At 46.2% G+C, this 22,338-nt stretch overlaps 1 protein-coding gene and 1 long non-coding RNA gene across 2 annotated transcripts in view; one reads left to right on the plus strand and one right to left on the minus strand.

Moving 5' to 3' along the window:
- The window catches only part of LOC135918638 (protein eva-1-like), a 167,943-nt gene that overhangs the window by 84,174 nt on the left and 61,431 nt on the right, over positions 1-22,338 (minus strand). The window lies entirely within an intron of this gene.
- Positions 42-18,866, plus strand: LOC135918640 (uncharacterized). The gene is made up of 2 exons (XR_010569713.1): positions 42-143; positions 18,455-18,866. It is a non-coding gene; the product is annotated as an uncharacterized lncRNA (long non-coding RNA).

Here is a 22,338-nt window from a genome sequence, read left to right on the forward strand (position 1 = left end):
CTCTACTATGCCCAACAGGTCGCAGTCCTCAGTGAAGTTGCCAGCGTTGTAGCGGGCGCTTACAGAGTGTCTATTCCAGTGGGATCGATAAACTCCAGCAGGCTTCGCAGTGCAGGGAGCTGGGGACAGCCCGGGAACAGCAGGTCAGTCTCAGTGGCCGCTGTCTTGTGAACGCGAAAACATTAATGTCAAATTGAACGGCACTGAAACGTCCTTCCATTTCTGAAGTCCTCGCGGGCAAGAGAACGCGTTGAAACGCTAGGCCAACGCCGCCTAGATAGCGCAAGTTCGGTGCACTTCGATGCGTGACGTCATGGTACCTTGTCCGACTGTCACATAATCTAATGGAGACGCCCCCGAGCAAGCCGCGGTGATTTTGACGTCATGGCTTTCTTCACGACGGGCTTGGCAATGGAAATTTTGGTTCAAGTGCATGAAGTCATAACGCAGAGTGCACAGGCCTGCTATGTAGGATTCGCTGGTTTAGACCAGTGGATAGCACACACGGCCTTTGAGCGTGGTGTCGCAGGCTCGAAGCTCACTATCTCCAAAGTACTTGCTTGCGAATTTATTCTGTTGTTTACACGTTAATTTCTTAATAGCGATTACCGAGGAGCAGTTATAACGTAGGCGAGCGTTTGCGCGAACAAGGAACGCGCAGATAACGCAGGCCTGTGAGAGCGAGGATTATGTGGCGTCGCGGCGATGCCCTCTCCCCTAAGGCAACACCTCGTGCGCTAACCTTACTGCACGTGATCACTTTCGCTCGATTTACTCCGTCGAGGCGTGTTCGTGACGTGGCGTCGCAGCCTATGAGAATTTAGGTGCCATTTTTCGCTTGTTCAGACGACAGACGCCGGTTTTAACTACACACAAACTACACAAATTACACAAATTAACTACACAAAAGCGAGCAGGTAACATAGCGAAGCCTCGATATGCAAGCGTGTGATCCGACAGTCACGCAGAAATCTTTCCGGCCGTGCTCTGATTGAACCATTTATGTCTCATATTTTCTAGCGTAGGATACGGGTACACAGCGTTTTGAGCGTGACGCCTATAGTTCAGTTGGATATGTAAAGCGAGCGTTTTGATTATAGGTTCTAATTGAACGCCCCTGCCTCACAAGAAAACCAACATGGCAAGAAAACTAACAGGACTGGCCCGTCCTGTTCCCATGGTAGATGTGGCCACTCGATTCCCCCATCTGCGGTCATCGAGGCGCGGCGTCCTTCAATGACTCCTCGGCTGTGGTGCAATACGCATTTTTTTTTCTTCTCTGGATGATATCGTCAAGCTGAAGACAGAGTCAACAGGCGAGCTCTACTTGTAAATGAATGCATTTGCCGCTCAGCTACGACTGCGAATAGACGTCCCTGCCCCGCCTCCGGGGGCTCCATCTCCGCTGGTACCAAAAATAAACATATTAACCAAAATTAAACCTATAGTCGGATACAACTTTAGAAAAAAGGGGGCGTTTACTCCTCCCAGGCGAATGCACAGGAGCATTCACCAATGGGCGCGCACTCTGGACCGACGTCATGCGCCGGACGGCCGGTGACTTCGCCGCATCGGTCATCTGGGCGGGGCCTCCCCTTTTTTCTAAAGTTGTATCCGACTATAGGCGCCTTCAAGATTCAGTATAAGTAAATAAATAAATAAACAAATAACCGAGGAAAAGCAGGAAACGCGAAAAGAAGAGACAGCGGCTGCTGAGCGAAGTTTATTGCAACGCAAAAGTCATACAAAAGAACTTTAAAGAAGCCGTGATGAATAAAGCGCCATTAACTTGTTGATCTTTACTTCCCTGAGCAAGCAATAATAGCCTGCGCACGCGGGCTTGACGAAGAGAAAGAAGTGCATCTCTGCTCATTTTGAGTTTGTTTATTGATTGAGGCAATGCAACCGCATTGCCTAAAGAACTAGTGTCCGGATTTCGATATATGCAATTCTGACGGATAGCTCTGGTTAGAGCGGTGGGTGGCTGAAGTTTGTGGCAACGCAGAGGGCCCACCCAAAACGGCAGGGGCTTTTTTTTTTTCACCGGCATAATATTAATTCAATGGTCCCGCGCGGTGAGTGCAAGTGCCTAGCGTCTTTGTTTTGGCGCAAGGGTTCTAGAAAATGGTTCGCTTTGAAACATTCAGCCAGCTAACAAGGAACCGCTTATGGAGGGAGCGTGAGCCACGATATGGGCTTACTTCGTGGCTGGTGCTATCTCCATTGCGGTTCAGTGCAACGTTATATTAGTTAGAGAGCGAGAGATATTATTTACAGAAAACGCAGAGAAGCCAGCCTGAGCTTTTCACTGGAGAAAAGGGAAAGGGATTCATAGTATAGGGATGAAATATGCTGAGGAGAAGGGAAGTGAGAAAGTTAATTGGCGATCGAAGTGAAGTCAACGAATAAATGAACGTCATTCTTTCAAGAGAGAAGTTATACGGCGAGATAAAGCTCGACAGTGGACCACAGGCACTCGTGTTGCATACATTTCTCGGTAACAAATAGGAGAAGAAATAAAAATGTTAGGGACATAGTAGGCACAAATGCCCCCCCCCCCCCCACCATTCGACAATTTCACCAAAAATCCGAGGAGGTAAAGAAAGAAGAAACACAAATTTACGCGTCAGCTTGTGGAGGCCTACCCCTTAGCAGGTCGGCTCCTCCCCTTCCCACCCTTCTTGAGGCTACCCGAGAGAGAGATTACTGAGATGCGAAAGGCGGCGACCCTAACAGGAAGATAAATATCTAGTTTGCTACTCTGCACTGGGGAAGGGGACACAAAACGACAAATAATGTCAAAGAGACAGAGAAGAAAAAGATCGAAGATATAGTTTGACCTATACGATCTGATATGTAGCATTCAGGGTGTCTGCCATGTTGACATTCCCAAATTACCCGAGTTTTCAAGGTTTCCTCCAGTGCCTTCACAAAATTCCGTGAGTGACACAGAACTTTGTTTTATGTCATGACGGGCTGACAAAATTGTCACCCGATGCTGTCACTCTCTAGTAAGCTTGCTAAAAAATAAAAAAAACGACTTCATCCAGTTTGAATAGTACGGAGTAGTGTTTATTCAAAAGAAAACAGAAGGGAGGTTTTAGTAAAATACACAGCAAATCAAATATCTTTGAAAAAAGATGGTAAGGCATTGCGAATCAAGCCGAACATTTTCAAGTTAGAATAAAAAGAGGTGTATGCAGAGCATACAGAAGCAAATATTTTCGAATATGAGCTATTTCTTTCAACTGATAGCAAGCTCATTGGTATGAGGCCTGAACTTTGCCATGAGTAATATTCTCTCTAAGCAGCTGGAAAGTCAACTTCAACTGTCCCGACATACTATCAGCTCACGCACAACGCCTCAGTGGCATGTTTCACTGCTTTAAAGGGTTTATTTTGGTTTGGATGAGGGACACCTACATCTCGGCGTCAGACAACACTTTGATTCTTCAGCTAGAGCTCCTTCAAAGAAGCGGTGACACACTTCCTTTCCCATTCATTCCCAAATGCGTCGGTCATTTCTGTTATCGTCCTTCTTCCGTCATGCGTTCAACCCACGGACGATTTGAAGCATCCTCTTCGTTAGTTGTACAGTCGAAGTCTGATTTTTCGAGCTCTCAAGGGGTCGCGAAAACAACCGAAAAATCAGGCAGTTCGAAAAAATGAATGCATGTTTTTACTGCTTTTAAAGGCTCAAATCACCACGGGCACACCCAAAAAAGCTCTGCAGGCCTGCTAGTACACCTATTAGGCATATCGGTGCTCCTGCTAAGACAGGAGATGGCGGGTGCACGCGTGTATAATTAAGGAATTGGTACGTTTCGCCTATGACGCGCGGTGTATCCGGCGCGGATTCAACGAACGCCGGGGCTTCGTTCAAAGCGGCGGACATTTTGGCCCGTTCGGAGCGGCCGCGACGCATCCCCGCCGAGCGCGTCCCGGCATGTTCAGTGCCACGTGTCTTTGTGTGTGCGTGTGTGTGTGTGTGCCCACGCTTGTCAAAGCGCGGCAGCCGGGGAGAGGAGCTCCCCCAGTGTGAAGCGAGGAGGTCTGACCGGCGCCGGCCCGGCTGATGCGTCACCTCCTTGTCCCAACGTGTCTCTCAGTCCGTCCGTCGCCGCTGTCACGTGGTGTCGTCCCGTGACCTTCCTTCTTGCCCGCGACGCCAAGAGTATAAGAGCAGCTGCCCCCAGACGCCAGGAGAGAGGCTCCGATTTCTTCTGTTGAGTAACGTGCTCTCACGTCTCTCTACTTCGGTCGACCTGACCGCCCGCTCTTTGCGATGCTAGAATAAACAAGTTGTTCTGTTAGCAGTCGCCTCATGCTTTGCTGGGACCTTCGGATGCTTCCAGTGTGCCCCAGGCCGCCAGGCCAACGCTACCCTTGGGGCTTGCGACCCATTTGCAACAACGGGTGTCAGCACTGAGGTTCCAACAGCTGGTGGCAGCGCTGAGGTTCCAACAGCCGGTGCCATCGGTGCGGATCAAATAGAATACACATTGGGTCCCATGACAGTTGCCCCCTTCCCACACTTTTTAAGCTTCACCGCGATACTTTGCGTATGCCTCACCGCGTAACTTTTCTGTACTGTGGCGAAGCTTAATTTTGTGATCCGGCTTAATCCTATGCGTTGTGCTTTCCAAGCTTCGAAGCATTGGCGAGGATTACAAAGGCTGAGCTGGCGCCTAATAGCGGCGAATTGCTAACAGTAGCGAACGTCGATAGTAGCTAAGCTTGCGTTGCCGCGGTGGCTGCCAGCGGATTTCTGTGCGAGGGCGCCGGTTCGAGGCGGCGAGATAATCAAAATGGCGGCGGTGGTGGCTTTGATTAATGCCGTTTCGGACCTGTGGTCACGGCAAAAAGTCCGGAAAATCGGACGGCGAAAGGTTCTTGCGTCGGAAATTTCTTAGGGTCTTATGCATTGCCTCTATGGGGCATCTAGTGGTGCCGCGATGCCACCCGAATTATCGGGCATATCCCAAAAACCGGGCATCCGGAAAATCTGTCGTTGACAATACAGTGGCAACTCCTCCAACCGACGACATGGCGTCAAAGACGATTCGCTTCGATTCCTCTCTGTAACTCGAGCAAACGTTAGCGCAACCTTCATTCCCTTTCGATGGAATTACAGCTAATTTTTCCTGATAGAAGCACAAATTTCCCGAGTTTTCCCTGAGTATTTCCAGACTTTTCAAATTTCGTTTTAATTCCCGGTTTTCCCGGTTGGTAGACACCCTGAGCTGCATTTTATATGAACCACGGGTACACAACATGTACATGTCTAATAACAGGTTTTATTCCTCACCCAATTAGGAAATTCGGGCGCTCGCCGAAAATGTGACTCATGAACGTTACGAGGAACAAGGTCTGTTAACGAGGTAGTCGGCGGCAGTGACAATAAATAGGCCCGTTAATATGGCGCTAACAGAACGAGAGAGGGTGGAGAAAGAACGTATACCTACGTCGTTCACTTATTGTATCATTGTATTGACGCTCAATCAGTGTATGTGCACGCGCAAACGTGCCCTTATTCTTTCTGCGTACAAGAACACTGCTTTGAGAGATTCTTATTCTGTCCTGGAGCATATTTCCAGTTTTTGGATTATAGCTAGCCGGCTGTAGGGAGGTCTGCCTTTTCATTCTTTTACATACAATGAAGAAACGCACTGAAGATGGACAATACTCCGGGCCGTTCGTTTGATTTCCTGTTAGAACCGTGTTCCATATATCATCGCGTTTTGTTTTCTTCAGGACCAAGGAAAAGGAACTAGGGGAGAGGGCGGGAAAGATGATGCTATATTCGCGAGCTACGTCAAGTGTGAAAAGATGTGAAATTCGTCAAGGTTTCTTCATATTTTCTCTTTCTTGTTGTTCTTCTCTAGATGCTGCACTTGTCTTGCTTTTTTTTTATCTCTCGGAATTCTCTGCAGCATCGGTCACTTCGGGATTACCACAACGCGGACGTCAGAAGAACCACGGCACCTTTTCTCGCTCCTAAGGTTATTTCACGCAGATAAAGGCCCGAAAATTCCGTTTCAGAGAATATGTGCCAAAAGCAAGATCCGCGACGACACGCCAACGTATACGTGTACAGTAACAAGGAAAAAGGAAAAGGACCAGATTTCGAACCTTAACAGTTTGTCTGTGTTGTAAATTACAAAATTCAACTGAAATATTCTGCTCTTTTTACCTGCTGCCACCCGATTCATGGCCGATCCCCCGTAGTGGGTTGAGCCACAGCTATAGGCACCAAACCAAAGGAAAGCTGGGTTGGTAATGCGCGATTGCAAGTAGGCAGCATGCGAAAAAACCAATCGATTCAGAAACACGGAGGACAGAGCCAACTTGACGCGCATGCTCCGGCTTTTGACATTGTTTCTCGGGCACTACCACCAAATCGTGAAAAGATTTCGTTTTTGCCTTCTACAGTAATTCTTGTTTTCCTGAGTTCTATCACGAAGGCGCACCCTTTTAAGTACGAACATCAAAGGAGCGTTCTACCGAAGATTTTCGGCGTCTTTAAGCTACTCGAGCGTACGGCCGATAAAAAAAAATCAGGGCGACGCAGATGGCCAATTCGCACCCGAATTCCGCGATTTCGCACTTGGGCGACTTCAAATGCGAATTTGGATTACATTTGAGGACGCGTCTCACTCACAACTATTGCGCGCGGCCTGAGCTCCTTATGTAGCGAGTTACGGAAAGCGGGAGAGACTGCGTTGCTGTCAAACTGGGTCACGCGGTAAATATAAATGCACATAAGAAATAAAAGCTTACGACACTAGCAAAGGTACCATAATGTACACGCTCACAATGCTGGATTCATGGTTATTCAAGGCTGCAATCAAAGCTTCGGTTTTCCTTTTCCTTCGTCCAGATATGCGCATAGGCGCACGCTAGTGCATATCGGCAAAGAATACCAGCCACGGGAGGCGGAACGCTTCCCTGGCTTCCCTGCAGAGCTGCTCAAACTTCGCTTCGTCGCTTTTGCAGCCAAACGCACCACACGTCTTTAGCGTCTTTGAAGGCCTTCCAAACCACTGTGAGTGTGAAGCGCATGCGCAGTCAATGCCGGCGCAGCCCGACGGCGGCGTCAGCGTACGTCAGTATAATTGTCATCGCGCTAAGAATCGAGCTGTTTACAAAGCGAAATATTAGGACTACGTTCGGCAGTGTAGATCTCATTCTTTTATCCACAAACAGCGAAAGTGGGAAAAGGTTGCTAAACAACAAGAGCAGCAACAACAAGAACAACAACTTCGGGTAGAGCCGCAAACTTAGCAGGGAGGCATTGGTTCCTCTACAGGCATGCAGGCACCCATTGTCTAGTTTGTTCTTTCATCTTCAAAATGTGGTCGGTGCACAAAACGTTGACACAAAGAAGGCCAGGGATGACAGAGATGCTGTAACTCGCAAGTGAGTTTTCTTTTGAAAAGAAATTACGTCATGTATCACGCCGCCGCACCCCCGGGGTACAATCGACATAAAGTTCAGTTTCCTATCCTATGGTATTGCGCAGGTGTGCTTATATAAGCCAATAACTTTTCGTAATCTAACTTAGTTACGATTCGCAGCGTCTGTATGGTCTTTTTTACGCCATCCCCTTCTTCAAGATGATCGAATAACACCTATAGCCCAATAACCGACATTAAAGGGCTTGTGTTTTCAGCCGGGGATAAGCTTCGAGGCTTTGTATGCGTTAAGAGACAAAGCCGGCAATATCATTACTAATATGGATGAGATAGTACAAGTGGCTGAGGAGTTCTATAGAGATTTATACAGTACCAGTGCCACCCACGACAATAATGAAAGAGAAAATAGTCTAGAGGAATTCGAAATCCCACAGGTAACGCCCGAAGAAGTAAAGAAAGCCTTGGGAGATATGCAAAAGGGGAAGGCAGCTGGGGAGGATCAGGTAACAGCAGATTTACTGAAGGATGGTGGGCAGATTGTTCTAGAGAAACTGGCCACCCTGTATACGCAATGCCTCATAACGTCGAGCGTACCGGAATCTTGGAAAAACGCTAACATAATCCTAATCCATAAGAAAGGGGGCGCCAAAGACTTGAAAAATTATAGACCGATCAGCTTACTGTCCCTTGCCTACAAACTATTTACTAAGGTAATCGCAAATAGAATCAGGAACACCTTAGACTTCTGTCAAGCAAAGGACCAGGCAGGATTGCGTAAAGGCTACTCAACAATAGATCACATTCACACTATCAATCAGGTGATAGAGAAATGTGCGGAATACAACCAACCGTTATATATAGCTTTCATTGATTACGAGAAAGCATTTGATTCTGTCGAAACCTCAGCAGTCATGGAGGCATTACGGAATCAGGGTGTAGACGAGCCATATGTAAAAATACTGAAAAATATCTATAGCGGCTCCACAGCCACCGTAGTCCTCCATAAAGAAAGCAACAAAATCCCAATAAAGAAAGGCGTCAGGCAGGGAGATACGATCTCTCCAATGCTATTCACAGCGTGTTTACAGGAGGTATTCAGAGACCTGGATTGGGAAGAAATGGGGATAAAAGTTAATGGAGAATGCCTTAGTAACTTGCGATTCGCTGATGATATTGCCTTGCTTAGTAACTCAGGGGACCAACTGCAATGCATGCTCACTGACCTGGAGAGGCAAAGCAGAAGAGTGGGTCTAAAAATTAATCTGCAGAAAACTAAAGTAATGTTTAACAGTCTCGGAAGAGAACAGCAGTTTACAATAGGCAGCGAGGTAATGGAAGTCGTGTGGGAATACGTCTACTTAGGGCAGGTAGTGACTGCGGATCCGGATCATGAGACAGAAATAATCAGAAGAATAAGAATGGGCTGGGGTGCATTTGGCAGGCATTCTCAGATCATGAACAGCAGCTTGCCATTATCCCTCAAAAGAAAAGTGTATAATAGCTGTGTCTTACCAGTACTCACCTACGGGGCAGAAACCTGGAGGCTTACGAAAAGGGTTCTACTCAAATTGAGAACGACGCAACGAGCTATGGAAAGAAGAATGATAGGTGTAACGTTAAGGGATAAGAAAAGAGCAGATTGGGTGAGGGAACAAACGCGAGTTAATGACATCTTAGTTGAAATCAAGAAAAAGAAATGGGCATGGGCAGGACATGTAATGAGGAGGGAAGATAACCGATGGTCATTAAGGGTTACGGACTGGATCCCAAGGGAAGGGAAGCGTAGCAGGGTACGGCAGAAAGTTAGGTGGGCGGATGAGATTAAGAAATTTGCAGGGACGGCATGGCCACAATTAGTACATGACCGGGGTTGTTGGAGAAATATGGGAGAGGCCTTTGCCCTGCAGTGGGCGTAACCAGGCTGATGATGATGATGAAGCTTCGAGGTCAGATGAGTCCAAGCTCGACACCAGCTAACGCGACTTTGATCCCGTATTCATTTAATTATTCATAGTCATAAACATGGTTGCCACGATAAAATAACGTTTACGCACGTGTCAACGTAACGACAGTATAAATCGCAATGGAAATGCAATCAAAAAAGGTGGCTTTTCCCCAGTTGCTTTCATATTGTGGGGAAGCCAACTTTGAGTGACACATTATAAAGAGTTGCACGTAAGTTACAAAGAATAGCTTTGTTTGACTATCTTTCAAAGATTTTCGCCGTCGGGAGGGCGGGTATCTCGCCTGGGAGAAAGGATACGTGCTCTCGAGCGAGCTTTTTCTAACGTCCGACAGCGTAGATGCTTTGGTCGGTGGTGGCGCAGGGTCGAGTTTCTTAATCACGATGCCATTGTCGCGTCTTCGTCCTTTCCGCCATCGTCCCGCTGTCATGCCGTCTACCGGAGCAGGTCGACAGCAATTACAGTAAAGTAGAAAAGTTTGGGCTAGTTGGAATAGATGCGCGCTTTAAATCAGCGCGAAAGGCGAGGACAACACCAAGAGAAGGACACAGCGCGAGCGCTGTCCTGTCATTCTCTTCGTGTAGTCCTCGTCTCCAGCACCGATGGTGATTGGTGACGCTTTTATGAAACACCATTAGTGACGTCAGCAGTATACCTGGGAAGTATTTCTAGTTTGTGCAATTGATTACTGCGATCCGCAGGAGCTACCCGTTTACTTTGACAGTCATCCTGAATGGTTTCTGCACAAATAGGTACGAAAGCTTACTTCTCAACATAAAACGCGCGAAATAACCTATGTATACAAGGTGATCATTCTTAAGTTCTATAGGATTTTAAAAATAACTTGTGTGATACAGTATAATTACATTCCTTGAGCTGAAATCTTCAAAAAGGTGTGCATTCCTTGCATGATAACTCAAAACCCATAACCAATTAATTGATGAAAATTCGCTCATTAACCTCTTAATTCCTTACTTTAGGGCGCATAATGCAATTTAAAAATTGTAGTTGGTCAGTTTGCAAGGCTGTAGTGGATTCTATACGGAAGTGGACCTAGGCATAAACAAAATGGCATACTCTGTTTACGCAAGTGGTGATTATCGTTTAAAATTGTACCGACAAAGTTTCACGGTAAAATTCGTATAGTTGTACGTCAAGAATACTCAACTGAAATCTCATGCTAGCGCCTGCGTGTGCGCCTAGTACATATGGTGGCTATGCCAGCTTGATATGACCTGCCAGTACCTGAGTATCTCTAAACGTTTTCCAGCGAAGCTGTTAGCCTCTCGTTGGTCGTCATTTTTTGTGTCCATGTCCGTGGGCAAAAACTGTGGACCTATCCCGGAGGTAGTGCAACACCGGGATGACCCGTAGCGGAGGTGAAGCAGGCTTCAAGAACTCAGCAAAGTGAAGCGAAAAGTGCACACATTCTTTGGAATCACGCATACAACATACAGAACAGCATTTGTTCCAGTAGGGAACAAGCACGAAACAAGCATCTGAAGCACATAATTGATAAGGTGCTCTTGATAACAACGCGAAGTACATAGCGCACACCGCATACGTTTCCCGGTAAAGATTATTGTTACGTACGCTGCCAGTACGACGGCAGCTTGCAACTCATGGAGTGACGTCAGTAGCCTTTCGTATATAAAACAAGCAGTATAGCGATGGATTTTATTGTTGTTGCAGCACCACTAATGCATACTAATGCACTACTACTAATCCACTAATGCACTAATGCACCACTAATGCACCAGGTAATGCATAGTTAGGACTCCCAAGGAGCAGCGTGAATACGAGGAGCAATAAAGGTAAAAAGAAACGGCAATATGACTAGTCGCGGCGTACTGTCAAAATTACCATTACTTCCTTACCCTAAATTACCATCACTACCATTACTCTAAAGCCATGACGCATTGCAAGCATTGCAAACAAAAGGACTGTTAAAATATTAAAAATAATTATGGAGGATGTGTTACTTCGTTTGAATCAAAGCTCGAAGCCAGGTGCCCTCCTTATTGATGTAATTTATGTATTCACACAAATTTATATTAAGAGTCTCAGCCATATGAAAAAGAAAATAAAAACCAAATGTAAAGAAAGAGAAGACTGAAAATAAAGCATGCAAGCTTCATTGTCTGTTTGCTTCATATGGCTGTACCTACCGCAGACTGGCGCCCCGCACTTCCTCTCACTCTTCTCACTTTCTTTATGACTTGGTTTTGAACAAAAGCGACCGACCGCTTTTTGGGCAGGTCATGTTGGAGTGGCGGCTGGCGCGGTCTTCGAAACCGAAGGCGACAAAAACTACGGGGTTTATTCAGCAATTCCATATAGTGGTGGGGGGGAGGGGGGAGTACCATGACGTGGGGAGTGGAGGAGGATAAGAAGCTATTGGTTATATCATTTTTGAGCGAAAGGGGACGGAGGGAGATTGGGGAAACAGGTTCAAGCACTCTTTCGATCACGTTGTTTTATTTAATTACTGCTCAACGCTTTATTTTTCAACAAAAGGCAATGCAAGGGCTGCTAATTAGCAGAAGTACACTAATTAGCCTTTTAACCAAGCAAATTAAACTAAATGTTAAAAGAGAGTTCGTCCTTATCGTTACATGTGGAGCTAATGTTGCTGCGCGAAAGAAATACTACAAATGAAGGTGGAGACAGGCGGCCACGGACAGGCAGGCACGAACTAACGCTCTATAGAAGGCCAAAATGTGTGCCTCGTTGTGCGGGATAATAAATTCAGTACTATACTTAAACACCCGCGGCATTCTGTCACCTCGTCTGAAAATTGCACGAATATGAGGGACAGCGTTTAGAGTTTTCATTTGATTGCAAAAAGCTTATTCTTTTGTTCTGTGCATATTGTCCTTGCTCACAATACCTTTTCGAGGCACTTAGCGGCCTCGTAGACACCAAAAAACACCAAAATCTGAACGTTTTTTTTCAGCAGGCAAAGCGTAGGACCAAAGCGAGACTGCTCCCACGAGATGACAGAATCGCCAACAGCGCCGCGATACGAGTGATTGCCGTTGGAGGGCTCGTGGGTGCTGGTGACACCGTTATCGGAGCATGAGAGAGAGAGATGCGAATGAGAGAAAGGCAGGAAGGTTAATCAGAGTTAAAACCTCCGGTTTGCTACCCTGCACTAGGGGAAGGGAAAGGGGAAGTAAAGACGGGAAGAAGCGTATGACAAAAATAAAAGCATGAGAAAAAAATATGAAAAGGGACGGAATGGGATCATTATAGTCTTTCTAATAGGCCAGTGTCACGTAAAAAGGTCAACAAAGCCTTGACCGATTTTCGCTGCGACGACAGTTCATGCCCGCATTCCAAGACTGACTGTTCTGAAAGTGGCCTGCCGTCAAGGCGTGCCAACGCGGTCGCTAGTGACAGCCGGTGCGCGCTGTATCGAGGACAGCGGCAAAGTACGTGTTGTCAGGATTGGGGGCTCAATCCCATGGTCCGTGGTCCTTTGCCAAGATTGGAGTACGGCATGAATTCGAAGGTAGCTGGCCCATGCCGTCGTCCAACTTATTTACGCTGAGATCGGTGATGAAGTGAAGAACTGTTTCTCATCGAGAACGAGGAAAAAGAGTTTACAGAAATTAAATCAGTCTAACATGACTGCTTGAGAAAAGTGTCTCAGTCTAACATGACTGCTCCAGAGAAGTGTCCTCAGCATTCGCACAACCACAATTTTTATACACTCGATCCGCCGGTCATACGACGCGGCGACTGTTCGTTTACTCATCACCAACTCGCCGCTGCTCTGCAGATCAGTTTACAGACACAAAGGCACACACATTCCGAAGCCCAAACGACGGCGTTGGAGGGTTGCCGTTCCGGGAATTATCGGCGCCGATCGAGGGTCGCTCGTTGTTCTGCGCCACGCCGAAGCGTGAGAAGCACAAAAATACGTCGTTCCCGCGGCAGCTTGTCCATGCGTGTCAAATCAGCTCCGCGTTGGGGAACTCCGGAATCATTGTTCGTACACCGAACTAGTTCCGTCACAATGTCGAAGGGGCTGGAGGAAGGAGGCGGATTTCACCACAAAGGCCGCTTCTTCGAACGCCTCCCAGCTGCAGCGACGGTGAGGGGGAGATGCGCGTCGTGTCGCCCTGTCGTAACTGTGTGGCAATCTTGTTTGGCAGCTCGCCATTCTTAACAGTGTTCAATAGTCTCCTCGCCACCGTAGTGACTGCAAGCCGCGCTGTCGTCCATACCGACTCGGAAGGCGAAAGATCTTGTGTAGGTGACACCAAGCCACAGTCGGCAAAGTACTGCTGTCTCGAGTCGAGAGAGTCCAGATGGGAGTCGAAGTCGAAGGGATGGGTCCAGTCGGTGACGACGTGTGTTCTTCAAGCCCGGTGTGTTCCATAAAGTTCTGATGGCTTCATTTGCAAGCACACGAATTTTCATTGCAGCGTCTGTTCTTGAGAATGGAATGGAGTGTTGCAAGCCCTCCTCATGTGCAGATCGTGCTGCTGCGTCGGCATGTTCATTGCCCATTATGCCACAGTGGTTTGGAATCCACTGTAACGTGATGTCGTGTCCTTGCTCGACGAGGTGGTGAAACAGCAGTCTGATTTCTAGAACTAGTTGTTCGTGGGGTCCTCGGTGTAAGGCAGAAACCAAACAATGAAGAGCAGCCTTGGAGTCAGTGAACACGCTCCATTTCCTGGGTAGTTCTTCAGAAATTAAACGAAGTGCACAACGAATAGCAGCAAGCTCCGCGGCAGTCGATGTAGTCTGGTAAGATAGTCGAATCTTTATGGTGGAGGGCTTTGCAGGAAAGATCACCGATCCTGCAGACTCATTCACCGTGGTTGAAGCGTCAGTATATAGATGATGATGCTCGTTGTATGTCTCGTACAGCAAGAGCAGTGAAAGCTGCTTGAGTGCTGGAGACGAGAGTTGGGCTTTTGTTCGTATTCCTGGTACCATTAGTCAAACCTTTTCTTGAGCCAAGCACCATGGCGGAAACGGAACTTTCGCTGGAGCTGTATAACCTGATGGAAAGTATTGCACGATAGGGCCGGACTGTTTCACAAAAGGAGGCACGTGGTCGATCCTCTGGCAGTGAGGCTAGATGATGCAATACCTGATCGGCACAGTTGTATTGATAGCGGCGAGTAGATGGAGCTCTAGTGCGATGGAGTGTGTACGGCCATGAAAATGCCTCAAGGTATCCATTAACCATGACTATAATACGGTGCGCAACTCTGAGCGCCGACAGTTGCATAGACGAATCCACGCGGACATTTCTCGCTCTTACCGCAACGTGAAGGTTTATCCACTTCCTGCATGTTGCAGTGAAGCACTGTCGTCTGCGCGCTGAACATCAGAAGTGGGCCTCAAAATTAGGTGCCCGTAGCGTCCACCTCCGCAAAACAGTAAACATTTCTTAAAGCGTTTTTTTTTTTCCAAAATGAGTGCCTGTCTGTAAGAGGTGAGAGAGGGGGGAAGTCGGTCCGGAGTAATTTTTGGGAGCTGTCGGGATCCTCCAGGGGCGGTGTTGGAAGAGTGTTTATAAATCCCTGACGCCACTTTAGTTCTGCCGTTCAGGCGACCTAGTTGAATGACGGACACGCTCGCGTGCCTTTGTGTACGTTCTTGCTCCTTTTCTTTTAATCTCCCTTTCTTGCTCTGTGCGTGATTTTCTTCGTTCCTTTTTTGTTTCCCCTTAGCCCTTCTTCAATGCAGGGTGGCAAGCTGGATATGGATTTTCCGGTTAACCTCCATGCTTTTTCCATCTCATTTATCTCTCTCTCCTTTTTCTCTGGGAACGAAAAACACCTGAATGTTAAAGAAAACGGTCTGCAGACTAGCAAGCAAAATAATGAAATCGAAATCAACAGCAATATAGGCCGAAATATGCTTTCTGAATAACGAAGTCACGGCGAATGGTAGAAAGAATCCGTAAACTACACACAATTTTCAACGTAAGTGAGCTTTGCAACCGCAGATTTCAGCCTGGTATTTTTACTGTAGAACACCCGAACCTCCCCCTACCCTCCCCCGCCACGCCGTGCGGTTTCCTCGCGTCTTTAAAACGTTAACCGAGGAGTTCCCACGAATCTAGATGGCGTCCAAATAGCTTCAGTATTAGAATGCTTACGTTAGCATTCGGATGCACGTGAAGAGCACGTGAAGGCGCGCACATTTCGTTACTTTCGCACCGTAGAAAACACACGAAAGTGACATTGCGGCTTTCTAAATAATTATAATATGTGACAGTATGTACTGCCTTCTCAAAACGCTTGCATGTGTGGCCGCAATAAAAATAGTTTCTCTACAGCGCCTATTAGCGCACAAATTTGCACGCCCACACTAAACGAACAGATTGGCTATAATTTGGACTGGACGAAATACGGAAGGCAAATGAACTACAACTTGGCTTGAACCAAAATCCCTCCGTATTTGCGAAGGTTCTATAACGCCGCTAGAGATGGCTCTGAGAAGCACGCCGAATCAAGAAAAATATTCTTTGGAATTGTCTAATTCGCTACGCATACGGAACGCGCAACTAAAAGCAGTTTGACGAAGAATTTGAATACAGACGCAGTGCCTCGGACGCGCAGCGCCCTTGCGTATTGCGCGCGCATCATCTGTGGACGCCAAACTAACAAACTAAACTGGTGCCAGATATGCCGACATGCCGTTGAACAAGCAAGTCATCCGCGTGCACTGTGCGAATTGTTTAACATTGAATTCAAAGAATAGCGCATCTACCGCCTATAGGATGCTGCAGCTAACATTAGCGAAGCTGATAAACGAAGAACTGCGGTGTTCGGTTATCAGACTTCTGACAATCGATCCCCGTACGTCTTATAATCGTATCTTGCAGCGCGCTTTTTAATTTTTTTTTCTTCTTTGAACAGCTTTAAACTGCTAACGTTAGCTACGACACACGCTATACATACGCAAGCAGTTGCATGCACCACGATATATGCGCCATAAAGGGTTCGATACCCAAGCCCTCTGCGCACGTCGCGCGAAGGACACCTCTTATTGAATTCCTGCCGATATTGTTGGTGGTGTCGCTGCTTGGAGTTGAATAAAGTCGCGTCGCATGGCAATCGCGAGCGGTGTCATTGATCATCGCGGCGAAATGCCGGCGGCAGAATCCGGTGAATTTTCGAGGGAAGCAGCTTACACTGTGTGGAATAAGGGCGTAAACGATGAGAGGAAAAGGGAAGACTTGGCGACAATGGGACGAAACAGGAAGAAAATGTAATCTGTGAAAAAAAAAATAAAAAGCAGGCGAGTGCATATGTGGTTTTCTCCCTTTGTTTTTCGTAAATGGATATCAAAGAAGTAACACTCCTAAGCGTAACAAAATATGTGAGGTGGAGAGACGGTGTTGCCTGGATGAAACGACCTCGACTGACATGAAATGAAATTGATGACATCAAATGAAATGGTATAGTGATACCATACAACGTGCAGCATTTTGGCACTCAGCTGTTAAACTGGCAGCCAGAGGCAAGAAAGTGTCTCGCTTCATTTAGTGAGCGCCCGCAGGCGCTGCGCTTTCTTTATATATATATATATATATATATATATATATATATATATATATATATATATATATATATATATATATATATATATATATATATATATATATATTGTAGCGACAGCAGCATCGGCGTCGCACGAGGGATGACGCAGACGCTCGCGTCTACACGAGGCTCGAGCTGCTGGCGCGTTCCGGCGCGGGCTAGCGTTCCGAAGATCATTAAAAGAATGCTACGCGAAGCGACGGAGTGTTGGTTCTTCCTCTCCTGCGAGAGCCCGACTTTACTGGTCTACGTGGTCGCTCGTCGCCACAATATATAAACATATATACATATACATATATATATATATATATATATATATATATATATATATATATATATATATATATATATATATATATATATATATATCATTTCACACACGCGTTTCCCTTGTCTCTATTTTGTCGCTTCGTTATATTGCTTGGGGTGTGATAAAATTTCCATTACAGCCAATCACGCACATGAAGGGAAATAAAACAACGCTACCAGGAAAACGCACACTTGTATTTCTCACTGCATTTATGTAAATCAGCACAAAACTAATGACAAGACACGCAGTAAGATTCGCAAGAAATAACGAAATAGCACTCTACTTGGCTAAAATATAAGGCCTGCTGGACATAATTGAACCAGAGTTCGTTCAGCGCTGACTTGAGGCAAGTAGACTGGCCTTTTAGCTTTTAGACAAAAAAAAATATTTTGTTTTCCAAAGCATCGCTTGCAATGGGAACTTCGGCGTGCCCAGCGGCGTGCCCAGTGAAAGCAGCCCCATCCAATATGACAGCGTGCCTGTGCGCTTTGATTGCGACGCCCTCTAGGCAAGTCGATGCTGCCATTATAAACGTTGGATAGGGAAAATAAAGAGAGGATCACGCCAAGCTTCGTTCACATATCACGTGGAAAGGTGTAGGTAGCCGGCTTTCATACGTAAAGTTCCGATTCCAAACGAAGCGGGCCTTTACCTAATACGCTGTCGGAATCTCGTAATTTGAAGAGCCATGTTTGTTTTTGTTTTTCGTTTTCACACTCTCTGGCTGCCAGCTTAGCCATGGAAAATTTGGCACACAAGTGTGACGTCACAGCACCGTGCTTTCAGACCTCACTTGGAATCTATTGCATCTGTATACGAGGGAGACAGCGCACATGTCTCGGTGCTGTTGTGAGGTTTTCTTGGAAGATGCTGAATCACCATCGAGACACCCCGTCGTACGCGAAATCTACGAACTTCGCTGCGTAAACAATAAAAGTGCTACACGTGTGAGTGAAACGTTAGAGTTGCGAAACTCCAGAGAAGTCGCGTTTCTTTCATGCATGAGACTGGGGCTCCGATTTTGCTTTATATTTACTTCGCATGTTTGTTTTCCTTCTCTTCTCTCCCATTTGCCACGTTTATATACTGCCTTGCGCGCAATGAAATTTAGCTCGCGGTCAGTGCATCGCTTGTTCTACGCGCTTGCCTCGCCCCGACGCTTTCTCTCTTTTTTTTTTCTTCTCTCTGTAGGATGCACTGAGAATGGAGGGGGGATTACCAGAACTGCGGAAGATGAAGATCCGAGAGTTCACGCTTTTCTCTCACAAGCTGTCATGCGGGAGAACAGACTGCGGCCAGCTTGACGGCTTGTCCGACCCTTGCAAGTGGTTTCAAGCATGTTTAGGACAGTAAACCTTGTTTGCGAGCACAAGTTCTCTTTATGACACAAAGCTTGTTCGAGAAGAAGACAGGCAAATTCATCACGCTCCATACTAGCAATAAATAAGAACGTTCACGCTTGATTGCCGAGAATATGCACGTACGCATGCTGGACCGAGCGTTTTAGAGCAATATGTTCGTTTAGCCGCAGGAGCCCTGGTTTAAGGGCACCTCCCACACAAGCAGTCTTTTCTTTTTTCTTAAATAAATGTTTCTCCTCCTCCTCTTGTTTAGCGAATGATACAGATCTCAATTGGTCACGTCCCCCTGACGGCTGACCACGCAGTGCAGATGAACACACTACAGTGTGGCTGCGAAGAATACACCCAAGGCTGCAAAAAATTATGAACACAAAGACTTCTTTTTGATTAAAATGACATTTTTATTCTACATTACAGGGTATTTTGCATATGTCAGCGGCAATTAAAACGCAATGGGCCAGTCGTTATCTGAAGCGAGATGTAGGTATAATCAAACGCAGTACAACTGTGAAACTTACAATTTATTTATTTCGCAGACAGTTCAGACAGTTAAAGAAATATGTCCTGACCACACAGGATGAGACTTCCAGTAGAAAAGCCTGTTGGGGTGACATATGTACAAGTGAATAGGGTTAGGGTGAATATATGTACAAGTAGATATCTGTATACAATATAGAGATGTGTAGAGGAGCATACGTCCGTTTTGTTACCTTGTGCCATATGCGGGAGGAGAATAAGCGAAAAAGAGAATACAGAGAGAAAAGCAGTAACGTTCACGCATCCAGGACCTGCAGATTCACTGCAGCGATTCTCGCTTTGCTTTGAGCTTCATCGAGGCGCGAGACTACGGTCCGAGAGCCGCTGTCCCTGCGTTGCGCAGCCACAGAGGCAGGCGCTCATGCGCCTGGAGGGACATGGAGAAAAGGACACCCACGTGGCGACCCTCTGAGTCTCGACGGCATGACGAAATATTTTGCACTGGGTGCCGTGGAAGCAGCTGAGGGTCAGACCTACACGGGCTGTTGGAGGGCAATGAATGGGCCGACGGTTAAAAGACTGCCTTAATGAGGACGGAAACAAGGACAAATTGGCGTGGCGTAAGAACGCTTTTGATTTAGGAACGCACTTTATTCTTGCGCAGTGACCTTGCGCGTGTTCGCCTCTGAATAGAGCTCAAAGAGCTCCGTTCTCTTTTTCCGCAAGCAGAGGTATTTTCCCTCCTCCCATCCCCCTCGTTTCCTAAAAGAAAAAAAAATGCATTCGCATACGTTTCGCTGTAAAAGGAAGACAAAGGATTTTTTCGGCTGGAAAGCAGCGAGATGGAGAGTCGCTCGGTGGGCTTTTGTACGGAGGTAAAACTTCTACAAAACGGAAAAGTCAAAATGGTTTCCGTCCAGGCATAAACGCACATTGTATGCGGTTCGTCGCTCAATGAAGATTTCCAATTATAGGCGGCGGTGTGGTGCAAACGAACAAAGCTCCTCTTTCAGCAAACTGCCCTTTCAATATTGAGCGCGGCTGAGCGATCTAAAGCGCAAGCATATTCGATAAAGAAGTGTCTGAAAAGGCTGCCGAAGTAGACCCAAGGAGTATGTAAGCCGTAGTACTACCCAACTATGAATGATGTTCACGTTTTATCGTCATTTACGACGCTCATGATGCCGACATGAATGTTCAGGACAAGTGATGTTCGTGACAGCAATAACGTGCTTCATCGCTGTAACTTTTTCTTTAATGTCGATTGCTCTTGCCCCCACTGAGTCCTAATCCAGTAGCGTATCTAGATTGTTATTGGTGTCGCTGTTTTCAAGCTTCTATAGTGTGATGGGAGTGTCATCAGTGTGCTGATAAACTGTATACATTTTTCCTAAGACGGTGTTCTTAAAGAAATAAACCAAGTTTCGTGGCGCGATACAATCTACTGGGGACAATAACAGACTAGGCGATTTCCTGTCTCTTGCGGCGCCAATACAGAGTCTCCTTTAGATCGCAAGTTGATGCTCGTTATAATCACTGGCGCGAGCAGAAGAAAGCTGCAATAAATGTGAGGAAATATAACTAATAAGAATAGCGTCTGAGCTGATTACTATATTTTGATCTGATGTGCACACAATCTGAATTAGCGAGGAGGTGATTCAAAATTACGAAATTTAGAATTAGCTATGGGCATGTCTATTGCCTAAGTTCTGGGAACTGCAAGAACGAAGGAAGTCATTCGACTTAAATGAAATATCTTTTTTAAGTTTACCACTGCACGTAAAAGAGTTATTTTTTGCCTTTTTTAGTAGCGACTTTAGCGCCCGCAGTGGCATTTTGTGTGCGTGCTACGGCAAGAATATTAGGCTCTGATTGAAACAATGGGCAAGTCAGGCCCTAGGATCAGTACCTTCACAATACCGCCCCTCGAATATCATCAGATCTTGCTACCATATGCAAAGTTCGACGCCCTACTGAAAGTAACTGCAAATACAAGATTACGCTGCGTTTGTTATAATGTGGCGAAGTCTGTTAAACTCTCGTTTGGTGTACTTGATTGGTTTTCAAGGACAAGCAATTAATCAAGCACGTTTGAACAGCTCACTTGATTATTTTCTGAAACGACAGTTGCGATATTAAATGCGCCCGTTGATGCAAAGATGGCGGCCTCTCCTTCATTGTTAGTACTTATGATAGGTCTACATGGTACCACGTTCGGATTATACGAGTCACCGGTTACCGAATTGCTTTCCAGCACCAACTTTCCTGACGGCCATCACCTGCGCGCGAAGATCTTTCGCAGTCGTTTGAGCACTTTAGATAGACGCCTGCTCTCTGCTAAAACGTGGTTGGATACTGGTCGTACTTAAACAAACAGAAATTGGCTCCCCAGGCTCTATGAGATTTTTTCTGCGGACTTTTCTTGCGAACAGTATAGTTTAATTTTCTAGGAGCTGCTATAATTGCATTCTTATTGTAGACTTTTTTATACTCTTTCTCCGCAATATATAGACTTGCTCCGTTAACTATGTCGTGCTACTTCGTTAGACTTTTGACATTTTATTTTGTCATTTAATTTCTTTTCCCGTCCTTTCGTTGCTTTCTGAGCTAGTACTTTGGAATGGCCAGCCCTCTCTGTGGCCAAACTTGCGATGTATCAAATTTCATAAAGGAAAAAGGGAACAGATTGGACGAACGCGCAACACTTTAACGCCTGCCAACAACTTACCCGAGGCCAGAAACTCATTTTCCTGTATACCAGAAATGCCACTAACTACGAAGGACTCCGAGACTTTTCCACAAATTAAGAACTCTGATTAATCGCTGGAGCCGCAGGACTGCAGTGACTGCAGGACTGTCCTATTTAAAGCCGTCCAGGCCCATTTGTCAGAGACAAGCTCCCGAAGTCGCACATTTTTAAATATGCTGTAAATATATTTATTTCCCGTTTTTCACTATCCTGCACGACTTCGCAATGGTAACCTGCCTTCTGCAGTGAATCTGCCCTCGTCCAGTCAAGTCGTATCTGCACTAATTATCTGTGTTCTCGTGGCTACGGATAAACGAATGTGTAATTATTAGTTGTCATCACTACTAACATGTAGTGCGCTAAAGGTACAAGACTCGATATACAGGGGTCGCCGAAGCGTTGCTAGCGTTTCTTCGTATGATCCAATCCTCTGACCCAGAAGAACCAGTTTCACTTCATGCCAAACTTTTACGCTTTCTGGGGAGCTT

This window comes from Dermacentor albipictus, chromosome 5 (assembly GCF_038994185.2).
Source record: "Dermacentor albipictus isolate Rhodes 1998 colony chromosome 5, USDA_Dalb.pri_finalv2, whole genome shotgun sequence".
NCBI classification, from domain to species: domain Eukaryota; kingdom Metazoa; phylum Arthropoda; class Arachnida; order Ixodida; family Ixodidae; genus Dermacentor; species Dermacentor albipictus.